This window comes from Castor canadensis, chromosome 6, assembly GCF_047511655.1.
Source record: "Castor canadensis chromosome 6, mCasCan1.hap1v2, whole genome shotgun sequence".
In the NCBI taxonomy this organism is placed as follows: Eukaryota; Metazoa; Chordata; class Mammalia; order Rodentia; family Castoridae; genus Castor; species Castor canadensis.
The window spans coordinates 117913262-117929842 of record NC_133391.1 but is presented as its reverse complement, the minus strand read 5'-3'; positions in this window follow the sequence as shown (position 1 = coordinate 117929842).

Below are 16581 nucleotides of genomic sequence, written 5' to 3'. Positions count from 1 at the left end.
CAAGACATGTCAGAATGAAGATCCAAATACCCAGGGGAAACTGTATTTTATGGTTAGGTTTGATGAAGAGTGGATAGCCATGGAGAACTCAGATTGAGAAATGAATAAACTCTAATGGGAGAAACTGAGGGAGACCCAGCAATCCTGTCTACTGAGGTGCTTCTTGATCTCTGCCACATTCCTGTCTTTTCTTCCTGCCAAGAAAGGACAGATGCTCTTGGGGTCTCCTGAAGGTCTTCAGGAGAGATGGGAGAAGGGATTGAGCCACCTTTCTAGGATTTATGCCTTGCTTTTGGAGTGAGGAGTTCTAGTTTCTAGAACCTGCTTTGGAGAAGAGGAATTCTGATTTCTGTAACTTACTTTGTGGGGGAAAGAGGGTGGCAGGTCAGGAAGACCTTGCTTCTAAGTCCCTTTCAATTCTCTTCAGTTCAAAGTACTGAGCATGCCCAGATGCCATACTTTAGGGTATCATGTTCTGAGCCCCAACATTCCACTAACTGGAGAAGCAGGGAAGTTAAAAGTCCTGCAATGGGGGTGAGACAGCCCTGTCCAAGAACAGGTGTCATCCCCCCAAAGGCCACTGAGAACTGTGGCTTAACTTTTAGAATCCCAGCTCTTTAGAATATTTTATACAATGTGAATTCAATGGTGGGAAAGCATTTAGAAACCTTTCACACATTCTGAAAGTGGCAATTTATAGATACTGGTATTTTGGAGCATTTTGATTTTTAAGCAGCTTTCAGATTTTTAAGGACAGTATCATAAAAATTCAAAGAGGAACCTTAGTGCAAGCATTCTTAGAAAAATAATTTAACATTGTCAACCAAACAGTGATAGACGGGGCCAACAAAAAGCCAAAGTTAATGAGGCTCTGACATTTTTTTTTTTTAAGAAGCCCCACTCTAACTTTAGCTGACATTTAAATTAAAAAGCCCAGCAGTGAAGCAAAGAGCTGATTGATTTGGAAAGCATGGATAGGAGATAATGAGGGCTGTGCCGTGCTCTTCCTGCTCATGGGTAATAAATGATCTATTCCTGGCCAAAAGCAAAGGAGATGAGGCAGTTTCTGTGTTTGAACTGCAGGAATTTGCAATGTATCAAAACTAAAAGTCATTCAAATACTGCCTTTCTTCTGCTCACTGCAGCATTATTTTCATATTAACCTTCATAACAAAAAGGAAAAAGATCCTGGTAGGCATTTCATGTGTCAGAGACCTTAATGGTTGTTTTCTTACATTTCCCAAAGTGCTTTAGGCACACACTAGCCTTATAGACAGCTAGGCAAAAATTGATTCTGTCACTGGGTTGGGCCTGCCTTGACCTGATGAATGTAGGATATATGAAAACCTCAGGTCAGAAAGCGAAGCTGACCTTCCCTCCTTTGGACATTCATCATGTTTTGAGAAGAAGCTATCTGCTTTGCCATGAGGCACTTTATAATCCCAAGGCTGGGACAGGAGGAGGCATGGCCTGAGAGCAAGGGCTCTCTTGGTTTCCATAAATCTCTCCTGCATCAGTTTTCCCCATCCATTTAATGGTCCCATAGTAAAGTTCACCCTCTCACTGAAGATTAATGAGGTGAGACTTGGTGAGGACTTAATTTAAGGATCAACTCCAAGTACTTGAAATTCTGTGGAATAAAACTACTCCAGGGGCAATTTATCTGGCAGCTTGATTGGCAGGGCCTTCTGGAAGCCCAATCAAAATAACAGTCCCAGGAATCCTTCCTTTCTTTACAGATAAAGTAGATGCTCACTTCATTTGTTAAAAGGAGGTTAAAGGCACAAGAGGGCTGTCCTGAATCACATCAATAGGCACAAAATTTAGTTGACAAAGAGATTTATCCTTTTAATCAGGTTCCATTCATCGCCCTAAATTAATCTCAGTTCTGACTCTCGTCAAGAAACCATTGACTCTCAAAATCGGGGTTGGAATAAGATTTTGTACTGCCAAATTATATTGTGGTATTTCTCTTGACAGTGCAAACTGCTTCTAAACATTAAAAAAAAACCCTATTCCCTTAGAAACCCAGAATATCAACAATGGCCAAAAAGGAGGAAAGCCAAGCAGTCCCTAGGCTCCTTGAAATATGGCATATATTATACTAATTGGACATTTTCTAGACAGATCTATGTGGAATGACTCTATGGTATTTATCTTAATTTGTTCCTTGGAGAAATATTTAATTATCATTTTTGGTGCTTCTTAAGTTGGTTGATGTTAAACTGTGTCTGAAAATAAACTCTTTCCTCTTTGATTTTCCCTCTGGGATCCATCAAGAGATTGACTTTCAGGCAGCTTAATGAAAGACAAGGGTCCATCAACATTGCTTAAGGAGCTGTAGAACTGTGCTAATTGTCAGAGGCCTGTGGCTGGCAGCCTTGTACAGCCCACTGGGCACAACTACCCCACCCTTTGTTCCAACTTTGCTTGCATCAGAAGGCAGGGCTTTGGGGGACTGTGGAATTCTGACAACTGTCAGTGACAACCTGCAGATGGACTCATCTTGGCACCATCATATTACAAGTTAGCCTCTAGGAATGGCTGGCTTAATTCCAAGATGCAGAGATTCATTGCTGGCCCTGCTTATCCACTGTATATGAACTTACAGAGTCAACTGGACAGTTTTCCTTCAATACAGAGTTTGTTTGAAGTTCCAAAGTTATCCTCTAGGGGGAGCAGTCTGAAGGTGCCAACCAAGCATGGGAAGCGGTGGGGTAGTAGAGGAGGAGGAGGTAGGGGCAGAATCAATTTAAGGTTAATTCATCACAAACTCATTAGATGGAATTTCCTCAGCTGAAATACACCAGAGAGGATCCCAGCCTCTGAAAAAAATTTATCCACATCATTTTCTCTACTTCATTAGAAATAGCTTAAATTGGATACAGTAGAGCAGGGGCCAGAATGGACCTTTAGTGAAAGTGGGAGGAAGCAATGGTTAGGGGCCTAGGCTCTGAGTGAGATCACCTCAGTGTGACACCCAGTACCACTGCTTGCCACCTGTACAGGTTTAGGTTATTTCTTAACCTACCTGAGCCTCAATTTCTCATGGCAGCTAGGGAGAATATTATCTGTCTCTGTCATGGACTAAATATTGGTGTTCTGTCAAAATTCCTAGGTTTCAATTCTAACCCCTAACCTGATGGTATTTGAATGTAGACCCTCAAGAGATAACTAGTTAAATGAAGTCGTGAGGATAGGGCCCTTCTGATGGGATATTAGTGCCTTTATAAAAAGAAAAGGAGACATGGGATCTCTGTGTGCTCTTCACCCATACAAGGATACAATAAGAAGGCAGCAGTCTACAACCCGCAAGAATGCTCTCACCAGAACCTGACTGTGCAGGCACCCTGACCTCAGGCTGCAGCCTCCAGAACCATGAGAAGCACATTTCTGTTGCTTTTAAGCCACCCAGTCTATGATACTTTTCTGTAGCATCCTCAATGGGCTAAGACAACCTGATAAGGTCATTTTGAGGTATATGTATAACTCTAGAGAATGCATAGCAGAATCCCTGTGACCTCCCATGACTACATCAATAGCTGCTACTTGGAGATTTCTTTCAGAACCTTCATTGTATAATGGCATTCACCAATCCTCAATACTCCCTTACTCATAGTGTTTTGTTCGTTTTTTTTTTAATCTGAAAAGTTAGCAGTGGATTGCAGGCCTCATTAATGCTCACAATATCATTAAGAAGTAGATAAGAGAGCAAGTATAAGGCACTTTCCCACAATGAGGGGAAATAGAGGTTCTTCTAATGGACTCTGTCAAAGATGAGAAACCAATGTGGTATGTTTCCAGGTCCTCATTAACTGGCTGGCTCTCTGGTCTCTCTTTTCACCCTGGAATCAAGTTCATGAACTTGGTGACTTTACCTGGGAACTGCAAATGATTAATTCACCTGCCCTCATGAAATTATGATAAAGAAAAGGTGCCTCAAGTTGTCACCACTTTTGAGAGGAGCCTAAGCATGATGGTTCTTGGTTTTCCACTCAAGAACCTCTGCTGGGGTCACCACAAAAAAAAAAAAAAAAACCAACAGAGAAAAAACTAAGGACATTTTTTCATTGCCTTAGTGAAAGTTACCTCCCAGGCAAGATGCTAATTTTAGGAGGAATATGACCTTATTATTCCAGCATATTATACATCATCTAGCATGTGAGGCCTTGACTATTAGTCTAACACATGACAAGACCAATTTCATTTCAGCTCATTTTCCTGGGCCAAGATTAGTCTATCCCAGACTAGACATGGGAGAAAGGAGTCATATCCCAAGAGCATGGGCTTCTGGATATCTCAGATTTGGATAACACTGGAATTCCTAATGGGCATTCTGAGTCAGGGGACTCTTGGTTACAATTTGTTGAGCCCAGTGTGATGTTTTGCTGAATGAGACAGAAAATCCTAAATCTCTTCAGATGGATTAGCAGATGGGTCCAGCTCTAATTTTCTTCCTGGGCTTGAACCTCGTTTCTACAGATGCCATGAAGACTACTTTGAATTCATAGCTGATATAATATCAAAAGAAAAAAGTCCAAAACATTGAACCCAGTATCTTTGTTAAAGCCAGTCATTTCAACAAAATTTTCCCCTTATGTTATAGGATCCAAAGTTCTCATTCTCCTGAACCAAGATGAAGTTGCCTAAAGGCCCCTGCTCCTTCTCCTTTCAGTGCCTGTGTCACTGTGGTGTAGACGTCGCTACTGCAGCATCTTTGTGTTGGCACTGCAGGTTATTTGTACCTCACTGAGCTGATCAACTGCTGCTCCCAATGCAAAGAGTGAGCCACATATGGCAATTTGGGGGCCAGGGAGGTGTAGAGCCAGGAAGATGAAAGAGAGGAGTGGACCTTTGATTTTACCGAAGAAAATTGGCATGCTTGTGCAGATTTTCTGTGAGATGACATAACATGTTTCCCAGTAGCAACATGCAATCTGGCTGCAGGGCTATTGGTATCACTCCACTTCCCACTGGGAAAGCAACAGGCCAACCAAGCTCAGTCAAATGCCTCCAGACATTTCGGCCTCCACCGCACCCCATGTGTGCCTTGCTGGTTCTTTGCACCACATCCAGAAATTCAGTTGCTTGTAGAAGAAAATGTTCTCGTTCTGCTTCTGTGTAACCTTTCTGCTGAAACCAACTACCATTCTACTTCGAAAGAGCCATTTTTTAAAAAAAAGTTTAATTTATTTTGAATGAAAAAGTCTCCTCCTGCCAAGAATTCCTTTTCTACCTGAAACTTAAAAACCACAGCATGTAAGAGTTGTTCCAAGACCAAGTCACACCACCTCCCAGATTTATCTGAAATGGAATAATTAGCCACTCACTCAAACTAGCCAATGGCAGGAAGCACAGTAGATCCAGAATCCTATAATCTGGGTGGGTGGTGGGTAAACAGACAAAGGATAGGAGATGTGGTTAATGTTCTTCCTACACAAAAGTTGGCGTGGCCTCATGCTGGGATCTGGAATTCTTGAACACGTTCTGATCAGAATTGAGATCTTGGCAGGTGAGGACCACCATTCGTCAGCCTGCACCATGCAATGTGCTTACACTCTACAGGCAGTGTTTCTGCAGGTACTGTCATCGTTCCTAGCTTACAGATGGGCTCTCTGAAGCTCGGGAAGAGTAATTTGGCAAAGTCATCCAGTGGTAGAGGTAAGATTCCAGCAATGTCTGACAGGCTTCAAAGCCCATGTAGGGCTTTAAACATGTGCTCCACTGCACTTGCCCATTGCTTACAGGTAGATAAAACAGCTTACTATGGGTCTTACACCACAAAGTACCAAGTGCGTTATTTGTGTCTAAAACTACTGCTCAGGGAGCATTCATAGCGTTTTAACATGTTAAGTTCAATTCTAAAGCGATTATTATTCCTGCAAACTAAGGATAATAGCAGCTAATACTTATTATTAAGGGTTAATCAAGAATAAGACATTATACCAAGGACTTTAAAATACATGACTTCATCTAATTACCACCAAATGATAAATATTATTATCTCCATTTTACAAAAAGGCAACTGAGACTTGGAGAAGCAATGTAAACTGTCCAAGCTCATGGTTAAGTGACAGGAAGTTGCTATTTTGTGGGTCAATACCAATCAAACATAGTTCAACTTCATATTAAATAGCAAAATTGGGACTTGAGTACAGGTCTGCTGCCTAACTAATTACCAAAGAAATCATTATAGTACAATGTTAGACTCAGTTGTCCTTGATGTTGACTGGAAAACAATGCCTCAGATGAGGGATTTGATGCCACTCATGGTAGCTTTATATTGTGGGGACTGGCTTCTAGACTGAACAGACACAAAAGATGGTTTAATGCTCTGTAAGTAGTGGAATTGAGCCTCAGCCCTTAGATATCATATCACATTCCCCTGAGCCCCTTTTCTTGTTTTACACATGACACTTTGTTTCCTCCAGCTCTCCCTTATTTCCCTTATTTCCTTCAGGACTCCCTGATTCCTGCCCTTGAATTCACCTCAAACTTGTGCTCCTCCTGCCAGGGCTTGTTTTGACTTGGCTCCTCCTTTGGATTGGCCCTGGGCACTATGTTATTCCGTGTGACTCATCCTCTCTCCTGGTTCCCACCTCTCCTCACCCTGGGCCTAAGTTCAGCCCTCGGGGGCTTCTGGCTCCTGCTCTCAGGCTTAGCCCTGCCAGGGCAGCTATTCACCCTGGGGCTGACCTTGAGTTTCCTTTAGTTCCCAGTTTTCCATGCCAGCCACTTTTCTGTTCCAGGCTCCAGCTGGTCCAACTTTCTTCCCTTTTCCCCAGCCCATTGTGTGGGCTGGGAAGCAGCAGGCTTTGAAGGTGTTGGTGATATCTTTGGAGGAGGTGGGAAAGTTAGCAAGCTCAGTTTGGTTCCCACGAGTAGGAAGGATTTCTTCAGAGAGTAGGCAACTTTGGCAAAGGCCACGAGAAGCTGATGGCTATTTATGGTTTCAGAGAGAGGATAACTGTGATAAAAGGGTATGCTAGTAGATGCAGATTGAGGGAGAAAAATATAGGGATTAAGTTTGTTGGTCTCCCAAGTATGCAAATCGTTTAACAGCTTAGTTCTTAGAAGAAACCACCAACTAGGCAAAAGAAACAAGCAGATAATGTTCCTAATGAGCAAGGTGGAAGGAGGAAGCTGATTCCTACAGTTTAAAAAGAAAAATGTGTTAGGCCTTCCTTGAGCCAAAGTGATGACTAGGGATGGGACAGATGGCATGCAGAAGCTGTCTTGCCACCTCCATCCTGATGGAGCATTTCTCTATCTTGGCTATCCCAAGCATTTGGCTTTATCTCCACCAGCCAACTAGTTTAAGGGGTGGAATTTTTAAATGATGATCTGGAAACAGGACCCAAAAGAAGGTGATGCTGAAAAATTTCAGCAAACAGGATGAATTCACTTTATGTGCAAATAAAAAGGATCATGGGGGACATATTTGGGATGATTGGCAGGTGGCTAATAGGAAACTACAAAGAAGCGTGTAAGCTTACTTGGGCTTACCTGGCAGCTCTTCTCTGCCACTGATCTTATACACATGTATGACAAATATTGTGAGGAAAGTCCTTGCCCTACAGTCAATCAATCTTTTCCTCTTGCTACACATCTAGAAGGTATAACTGCACTTCGGCATGGCAGTCAAAAGAGACTTAGGGGACAATGAAGGAATAGAAATTTTAATTGGGAGGACTACAGAGGGTAGAGTAGCAAAGACTAGAATGTGATGCTAGTGGTGAGAGCTGCAGCCAGAGCCTCTCAATCTCTACATGATACCTCTTTTGGACTGGGCTACTTCCTTCAAGTAATACTAAGCTTTACTCCATGGAAGAGGTTGTAGAAGTGACATGTTACTTTGGTGAGTGTAAGGATATTGATTAGTAACTGGTTTGGAGTCAGATGCCTAGGTTCAAATCCTGATTCTACCACTTCTACCACTTATCTACTCTTCCATTTCTCTAACAACATAAAATGGGAAAATAGTAGCTACTTCATGGAATTAAGTAAGAGTATATATGTATGTAAAATGTTTGGCATGGGGTTTTATTCATATGAAATACTGAAAAAAATGATTGGTGATTATAGTAATGATGAAGATTAAGATGAAGGTGATAACTCCTGGTTTGTGAATCAGGGTTGATAATGAACAAAAAAGTTTCAGTTTTTACCTTCAGAAACCATCTTTATGTTTAACTTTTTGCTGTCTAGATGCTTTCCCCAAACCTTGCTTTGCCTGAAGAATCTGTGCCTTCCCATGCACTGATAGATGCAAAGAGAAGCTTCTTTCTTCTTTTCCACACTGCCTCCTGAGCAATGTTCTTTCCCTTGCTGTCTATCCCATCCTTGGGGTAGATGGTGGCACCTGACTTAACCAGGAACACCTGAGAAAAGGCATTTGATAAAAGCCAACCCTTTCTTCCCTTTGAGTTGGAGGACAAAGCACTCTTGCTATCAAGTTTGGAGAGAGGAACCAATTGCAAAGCAGCTCTGTATTACTTCTGCACAGTCACCAAACATCAAATAATACATAACCTCTTGGGCAGCAGGGCTATTGAACAGAAGAGTAATTTAGAAGGGCCTGATTTGGAGACTGTTACCTGATACTTCTCTAATGAAAAATGTTTTATATCCATTTACTGGAAGTGAAGCATCACTGTACTGTGGTTTAGTTGGGCCACACTGATTAAAACATGCTTGAGTGTTCCATATGCTTGTGGTAAATGAACATTATACTTTGGTGCTCTGTTTTCTGTCTTGCAATGTCCAGTCCAGACTGTGTTGTATGTAAGAGGAAGGGCTTTGGAATCAACTCACATTGGCATAAAATTGACTTAAGGAGCTAGTGTGGGTCAATAAATATCCTTGAGTATATTTATTTCATTCTGTGTTCAAGTATGGCAATATTTACAGTTTGATTCAAATGGATTATAATTTAAAAAGGATGGTTATCTCCCTGAACATTGATTGTTTTCTTATGTTTTCACAAATTGAACACATAGCTTCACCTATAAAAATATAACACAGCCACATTTCTTCAAAATTACTCACAAATTAAGTCCTCTACAATAAGAGTTTTCCAGATAACTGAAGCTTATTTTCTTTAAGACAGAATATGTTATCATTTAAATAAAAATATTTCTTTGGGATGTAGGACAGAATTCTCTAATTTCCTAAATGGTTATCCTCAACACAGGCTAACCTTTTTTTGGTAAGTCAAACTTGAGTGTTAAAAATTGTCATTGTTAGGGCTGGCACAGTGGCTCAAGTGGTAGAGTGCCTGCCTAGCAATGTGAGGTTCTGAGTTCAAATCCCAGTATTGCAAAAAAAAATTGTCATCATTGTATTGATCTAAGACTTCCCTAAGTGTCCCTTCACTAGACTACTCTGCATAGCAATGCCTTTGGAATTCTTCATTCTGGTTTTAGAGTATCTCTTGTGTCCTTCCTTGCTGACACTCTGTTGTTGTAACTTCTTGCTGCTATCAACAGATCAAATTTTATGCTTTTTCCTTGAACTTGTCATTCCTACTTGACTTTGGATGAATGACCAGATAACCAGTTTAATGAACTTTGAAATAAAGTCAGAATAAATAGTCTCGGAGTGAGATTTTCTTAGGAATAACACATTTGCAATGAAGTACATTGACTTTCTGAGACCTATTTTTGCTATTCTAGTGGCCATGTGCTTGTTTTGGTGTTGTAGATAGAAATTCTAAGATATCTGAGTTGTAGATAATTGAGAAATTGCTGTGCTCTTGGAAAAATAATCTAGCTTTTTAAACTAGTCTGTGTGCCCGTGAGCTCCAGAAGTGAATGATGAGAAACTTCCTAATTAGTCTAGCCTAGCCCACATTAATCTCTCCTCTGGTTCCCTAAGGGTACCTCTCTGACCTCCATCCACATACTTAGTAGTTTACTGTACACAATAGACCCCTGGATTTCACCAGAGATATATTCCAAAACCTTAGCAAATGGCCGACATCGCAAACACTATTGCAACATATTAGTGTCCCCCAGACCATGTAATAAAGTGTGGTAGGAAAATGTAAGTGCTCTTAATGATTCTATAAATATAGGACTTAAGCTACTTATAAAGCTGGTTGGGTTTCTTTTTAGGGCTATTTCTTACAAAGAAATAAAATTTTATTATTTCTTCAACATTACTGCATGGGACCTGGCAGAGGAAAGTAAAGCCCAATTTTGAGGTGGATGTTGTGAATTATGCTGGGTTCTGACATTCAGCAAAGTGACTCCTGCCACACACCAGGCTTGAAGAACTCTTGAACGACTCAAGTTTGTGGTCAGCAAAAATTCTCGTATGTCATGGACCAAGGATGGCAACCCCAGATGTCTACAGGTTCATGTAGATGTGTGAAATGTACTGTTCACACACATTCACGAAGAAACTCCACTGACATTCCACATTCCTATTGTGGAGATAACAGGAGGGGCTCACTGAAAAGTCATTCCTGTCCTCTTCTCCTTTGTCTTTTTCACCTTTAATGGCTGAAACTTGATTTCCCACTCACTTTGTTGCTAAGAGAAGACCTGAGACAGAGAATTTTGGTTGGTGAGACATAGCAGAGGACTCTGGAGAGGACTGCCTTCTTCCCTTTTCCTTTATTCTGTTTGAAACTTGTGCAAGACGTTTTTCTACTATGAACATAGGAATACACAATAGGTGATAAAACAGAAACACAGAACATGACAGTTTTGTGGAGGTGCTTACCCTTAGGTAAGCCAATGTTTTGGAGTTTTGTGTTACCTGCAGCTGAATGTACTCCTGATAAGTTCAGTTTTCACCATGGTTTATTTCATAACAGAACATTAGGCTGTGTTCTTTCACTCAGATATACCTTTTTTTTTCCTGTTAAGCAAACAGATAAAGATTTCCCTTCCAGAAGAAACAACTGTTCCCCACCCCCAACATTTTTTTTTTGAATCATGTAACCTTCTCAGTCTATTTATCTATCCCATATTTTGAGGAAAAATTCCAGGATTTTTCCCTATTTATGTGTTCTAATTACATTTGTAAATGACTGACTGTTCTTCACTGAACATAAAGACATTGTTTTCCCTGGGTCTTTGGCTCTTCATTTCTGAAGACTTTTTGTCCCATCAAATTTTTATTAAATACATTTGTGTATTTTCTCCTATTAATCTGTCTTGGTCAACTTTATTTTCTATATAAAACACAGAAAAAATATAAATGGTAGCTGACTCTCTGCCCAGGGCTGGAGAGAAAGTAGGAAATGATGAGTGCTGTGGAAATTCAAAGGCTTCATACCCCATCCACCAGAGTTTTGGATAGCATTCTATTTGGGTCAGCATTGCCTCAATTTTCTAAGAAAAGAAACACTGGATTCTTCAAGAGAAGCTGGAAATACAAATATTGGTGGTATGTACTATTTTTGCAAATTTCTAAGCAACTAGTTTTATAATTTTTTCAACATTGTATGACCCAACAATGTGTAAGATTACCTATACATGTGAGCCTGGATGACTTGGCTGGTTGCAGGTTTGTGTCTTCTATTGTGGTTCATGGGTACCACTGAGTGGCACATTGGAGAACACCAAGAATCTACCATACTACCTTACATTGTTATTATTCCATCTTTAAAATCCTACCTCTACAAGTCAACTGTGGGCAACTTAAAATAAGGAACAGCTTGAATGTTTTCATATTCCTTAGGATGCCCTCCTGTGGTTGACTACATAGCTAATTTGACATGTTTGTTAGGTCTTTGTAGGAGATTTTCAATGGAACATGCTATCCTGGTACCCAACATCGACATGCATTCATAAAGTATTAACCAACAGTGTGAGAAACACAAAAGAGGGTGGGGGAAACAAACAAACAAAAGAACAGAAGAAACTGCAACCAATCCCTACAATCTAATGGGAGGGACTACTTTCATGTAACCTAGCAGCCTGGTGAAACAGCAACCACAGACTATAAACACAGGAAAAAGAGTGTTGCACAAATTGTGTACATATATCCTGAGGGAATGAGAAGTAGAAGTGCTATTACTCAGGGGAAACCTTCATGCAAGGTGTGAACCTTAAACTGGGTCTTGAATGAAAGGAGGCCCTGCCAAGTTGAAGACTCCAGTCTCAGAATCCAAACACAGAGCCTTTGAGGAATGAGAAGTCCCTTTCCTAAAGCAATCTGAACCTTGGCTGTCTTTCCTGAGACATAGTGAAAAACCATCTCTGCACCAATTGTTTATTTGTATACACATAGCATATTTCATGACAGGTGAAGTGAAAATGGAAAATGTGAACACTGAGAACATGCCAGATATGTTTGTTAAACATTAAAGTGATTTCAATGATAATGAATGCGTGCTTGCTGAGCTGTGAAAATTTTGAGTAAGATGAATTACTAAATACCTTGATGCATTTAACAACCTTGGGCTGTTATCAGGACTGGGAAGTTACATTTAATGCTGCACATCCACCATCCAGCCAAGCACCGCAAGAATGTGGAAGGAAAGCTAAGGGAGCCACACATCTTTAGAAAAATCCCCAAACTTGACCAACAACATGTGCCTGCTTGATTCTTCAAGTTTCAGCAGGCTGAGTGCCAAATTTTATAAATTCATTTCATACCTGTGATAGCTTCCAAAACTAATGGTTCTTCCTTTTATTTGGAACACAATAGTCACGGATGACATTATGACCAGAATAATAAAATGGGATGAAAGACAAAACTGTACAGGGCAGCTGTTGACAGTAAGAAGTAGAGTCCAGCTGACCTCAGAAGCTCTAGCTCAAAATCATGAGTAGTTAGGGAAGTGTAAATGAAGTTAGAAAATGTGCTTATCTGGGTGCCAGGTGCCATGAAATTCCTTTGGGGTCCAAACAAATGTGAGTGGTCTGTGTTTGCCCTACACAACCTACAACATGAGTACTTTAAAAATGAAGAGGACTGGGCTATGGAGGCAGACACCTAGTTTCCGGTCCCAACTCTATCTATCATGTATTAGCTGTAGGACCATGGGCATTAACTTAACCTGTTTGAATTTCAATGACTTCATATATAGATAGTGCTGGTATTCCTTATCCCAGATAGTCACTGCAGAGTTCAATGAGATAACACAGGCAAAAGTGTAGTAGAACTGCCTGGTTCAGAGTCCCCACACATTACAGGCTGACTGATACCTTTGTGGCAATAACAACACAGATTATGTTAAAGTCTGAAGCAGAGGTGGTTCCTACACAATGACATTATTATTCAGGCAGATGGTGTAGGGGAGGAGGAAAGTCCTCAACTGTCCCAGGGTTCTTAGCCAGATTTGAAAATAAAAGCTGATGAAGACAGATTAACAGGAGAGAATACACATGTATTTAATAGAAGTTTAATGTGATAAAGAGTCTTTAGAAATGAAGGCCCCAAATCTGAAAAAAACTACCTGCCTTCATGTTTAAAGAAGAATGGATGGCCACATCCATTTTCCCCAATGTCATTAAGGGAAAAGGATTGCAATTTAATGGTGGCAGACTGAAGGGGAGACCCACAGGCATGTCTGTGTAGACCCTTCTTGGCCTCTCTTCCCCTGCAACAGTCTCACTTCTGGAACAAAGCCCTTATGACCCACTATCAAACAAGTCAGGCCAGAGGCTTTCTTTATGGCTGACTCCTACTCTGAAAGGCAGGGAAAGTCAGAGTAGTATTTCTAGGTTTTAAGGGAGGCTATGGGGAAGAGGTGTTCTGGTTTCCATGTCCCACCTTGGGGAAGAGGAATTCTAACTCTGATGAACTACCCTGGGGGAGAAGAATCAGCAGGAGAAAAGAGAGCAGAAGGCCAGACAGACTTCTCTCCAAGGCCTTTTCAATTTCCTTCAGTTAAAATACTGAGCATCTGAAGGCACCATACTTTGGGGAATTGCATTCCAAGCCTTGAAAATAGATGTAAATCACAGTGTCTGGTCCAAATTGTATTGTTAGGGCACCCCAGTGGAAACTCTGGTGAGTACAAAGCAGATTAGGGCCTGGTGTGGCTTTCTATTTTAGGGCCTACTACTGTGTCTGCCCCTAGGATAAAGTATGTTAGTAGATGGCTTCTCTGGGAATTTAGAGTAGAACTGTAAAGAAAAAAACACCATCAGAGCCTCCAGATCCCTGAGTCCTAAAAATATGGAGCTGAACATGATGGCAAAGGTCATGCTATCTAAATATTTTATAGAATATTTTATTTTATTTGCAGTACTGGGGTTTGAACTCAGGGCCTACACCTTAAGCCACTCCACCAGTCCTTTTTTCTGTGATGCATTTTTTTCAAGATAGGATCTTGTGAACTATTGCCCAGGATGGCTTCAAACTAAGATCCTCCTGATCTCTGCCTCCTGAGTAGCTAGGATTACAGGCATGAGCCACCGACACCCAGCAAGTATTTTACATTATTTTATAGAAGAAGATATCTACTTGCCTCTGCTCATGCTCCAATACTCATAGGGAGGTTTCTAGTAGAAGCAGTGCCTAGAAGGGGTTGGCTAGTGTTGCTCCTTTTTTAGAACAGTTCTTCTGTCTTTCGCTTTGACTCCACTGTCTAGCATTTCCTGTGCACTGTTCAGTCCATGCAGCCCCAGCTCCTATTGAAGGCACAGAAGAGGGAGAAAGAGGGTGGGCTTCCTGCAGCTCTTCCCTGGGGTAGTAGCTGTCCATTAGCCTGGAATGGTTTTGATATGATTCTGCCTGAGGCAGAGGGATGAGCCAAAATGACTTTCCTAAGATGCTTGCAGATAAATACTGATGCTTGCAGATAAATAACAATCAATCAATCAATCAAAAACCAAAATGAACCCTACTAATAGAGTAGGGGAGAAGGAGCAAGCTTCGCATTTCCCTTAGAATAGAGAAACTCATGAAGCTAGTTATTTCATTTGAATCTGTGTCTCTCTAGCTATCCCACGTTTTCTAGAAAACAATTATGTCAGAAAATTTCATTAATTTTATGTCTTCGGGTAATTCACTGACTCTAATTGGCTTTGAGAGTTGGTGATTGCAGAGCCTCTGTGGGTGAGCACACAAATGAAAACAACCTTTTCTCAGTGCGATGAAATGTAATTGAATGATTATTCCACTTTTTAATAACCCCCAGAACATTAGCGCTTGGGGAGTGCAGCTGTTGATGCGGGTTACAAGATAGAACATCCCCAAAGTACAAATGAAGTACCAGGGTGATGACAAGTAGAGGCCATCACAGTTGCCCAGAAATAACAACAAATACAACAGTAAGAATAATATCTTGGGTTGCCAAAAACCTGCTACTATTTTAAAATAAATGCATTGAATCCTCACAACATAGGTGTTAATGTCATCTGCAGTTTGTAAATGTGGAAGCCAAGGCACAGAGACTGAAAACCTTACCTAAGTTCATATAGTTAGTGCCCAGTGAAGCCAACCAAGGAAGAAGTTCCACCCCCACCTCCACCCACTCAAAGCTCACACATTGAATTTGTTGCTGGCTACTGTAACCACCTGGATTTTCCTTTGGCTTTCATCCTTTCCTATACACACCTGACTTCTTAGGTTGAATCATATGAAATTACTGTTTTCACAGGTCAAAAATTGTTGACTATTGTTTTAGACAGTTCAACCTAATAATCCATGGTCTAGGGGTTGTCTCCAGTTAATTAAGTTAATTAAGGAATCAGTACTCTATTTCCCTGACTATAGTCACCTCTTGAGGATGCCAGCATGTGACCAAAGTGACCCAATCAGGATGAATCTCAAGACTCTTATCTGGAATGCTGGGATAGATGGTGTCATGCAAGGTCTAGAACTCTGGTGGCCATATCTATAATAAATTAGAAATGAAACCTTTTCAGGGAGTTTCTACACAGCCAAGACAGTCACAATGTGTAGAGCCAGGACTGTAGATGAATCACACCTGGTCATTTGTCTCTCTAGATTTTCACTTAGATAAGCCAATCCATCCTTTTTTTGGTGGTGCTGGGGTTTGAAGTCAGGGTCTCATGCTCCCTAGGCAGGTGCTCTACCACTAGACCCACTCTACCATTCCTTTTTTGTGTTGGGTGTTTTTTAGATAAGGTTTCACAAACTATTCACCAGGACTGTCTTTGAACTGCAATCCTCCTGATATCTGCCTCCCAAGTAGCCAGGATTACAGTTGTGGACCACCAGCACCCGGCCTATCTTCTTTTTCATTTAAGGCAAGTGAAATTGGAGTTTTCTTCATTCAGCCAGTTAGCAGCCATTCTTGAGTGGAGAGAGAGAAAAAGAGTATTGATTTTGTAATTGATGTGATAGCCAGAAATGTTCAATGACCCTTTAGATCCAAGACCTCTGACTCTTCAGCCTATAAGGCACATAACACTGGGACAAGTTGCTTTTTGCTTTTATCTGCAATCTTTCCACCTTTTCTCTATAAAGGAAACACCTGCATGGCAAGGAAGTACAAAGAAATGAAGTCCTTTTTCACTAGTATCAAGTCCCCTATAAAGAGAAATAGTAGACTGAGACATCAATGATGGTGACTAGGGTACAGAAGCAGAAAGCCTAACCTCTGTACTCCAAAACCTCCCTGAGAAGTTGGAGCCACATCTGGGTAACTCT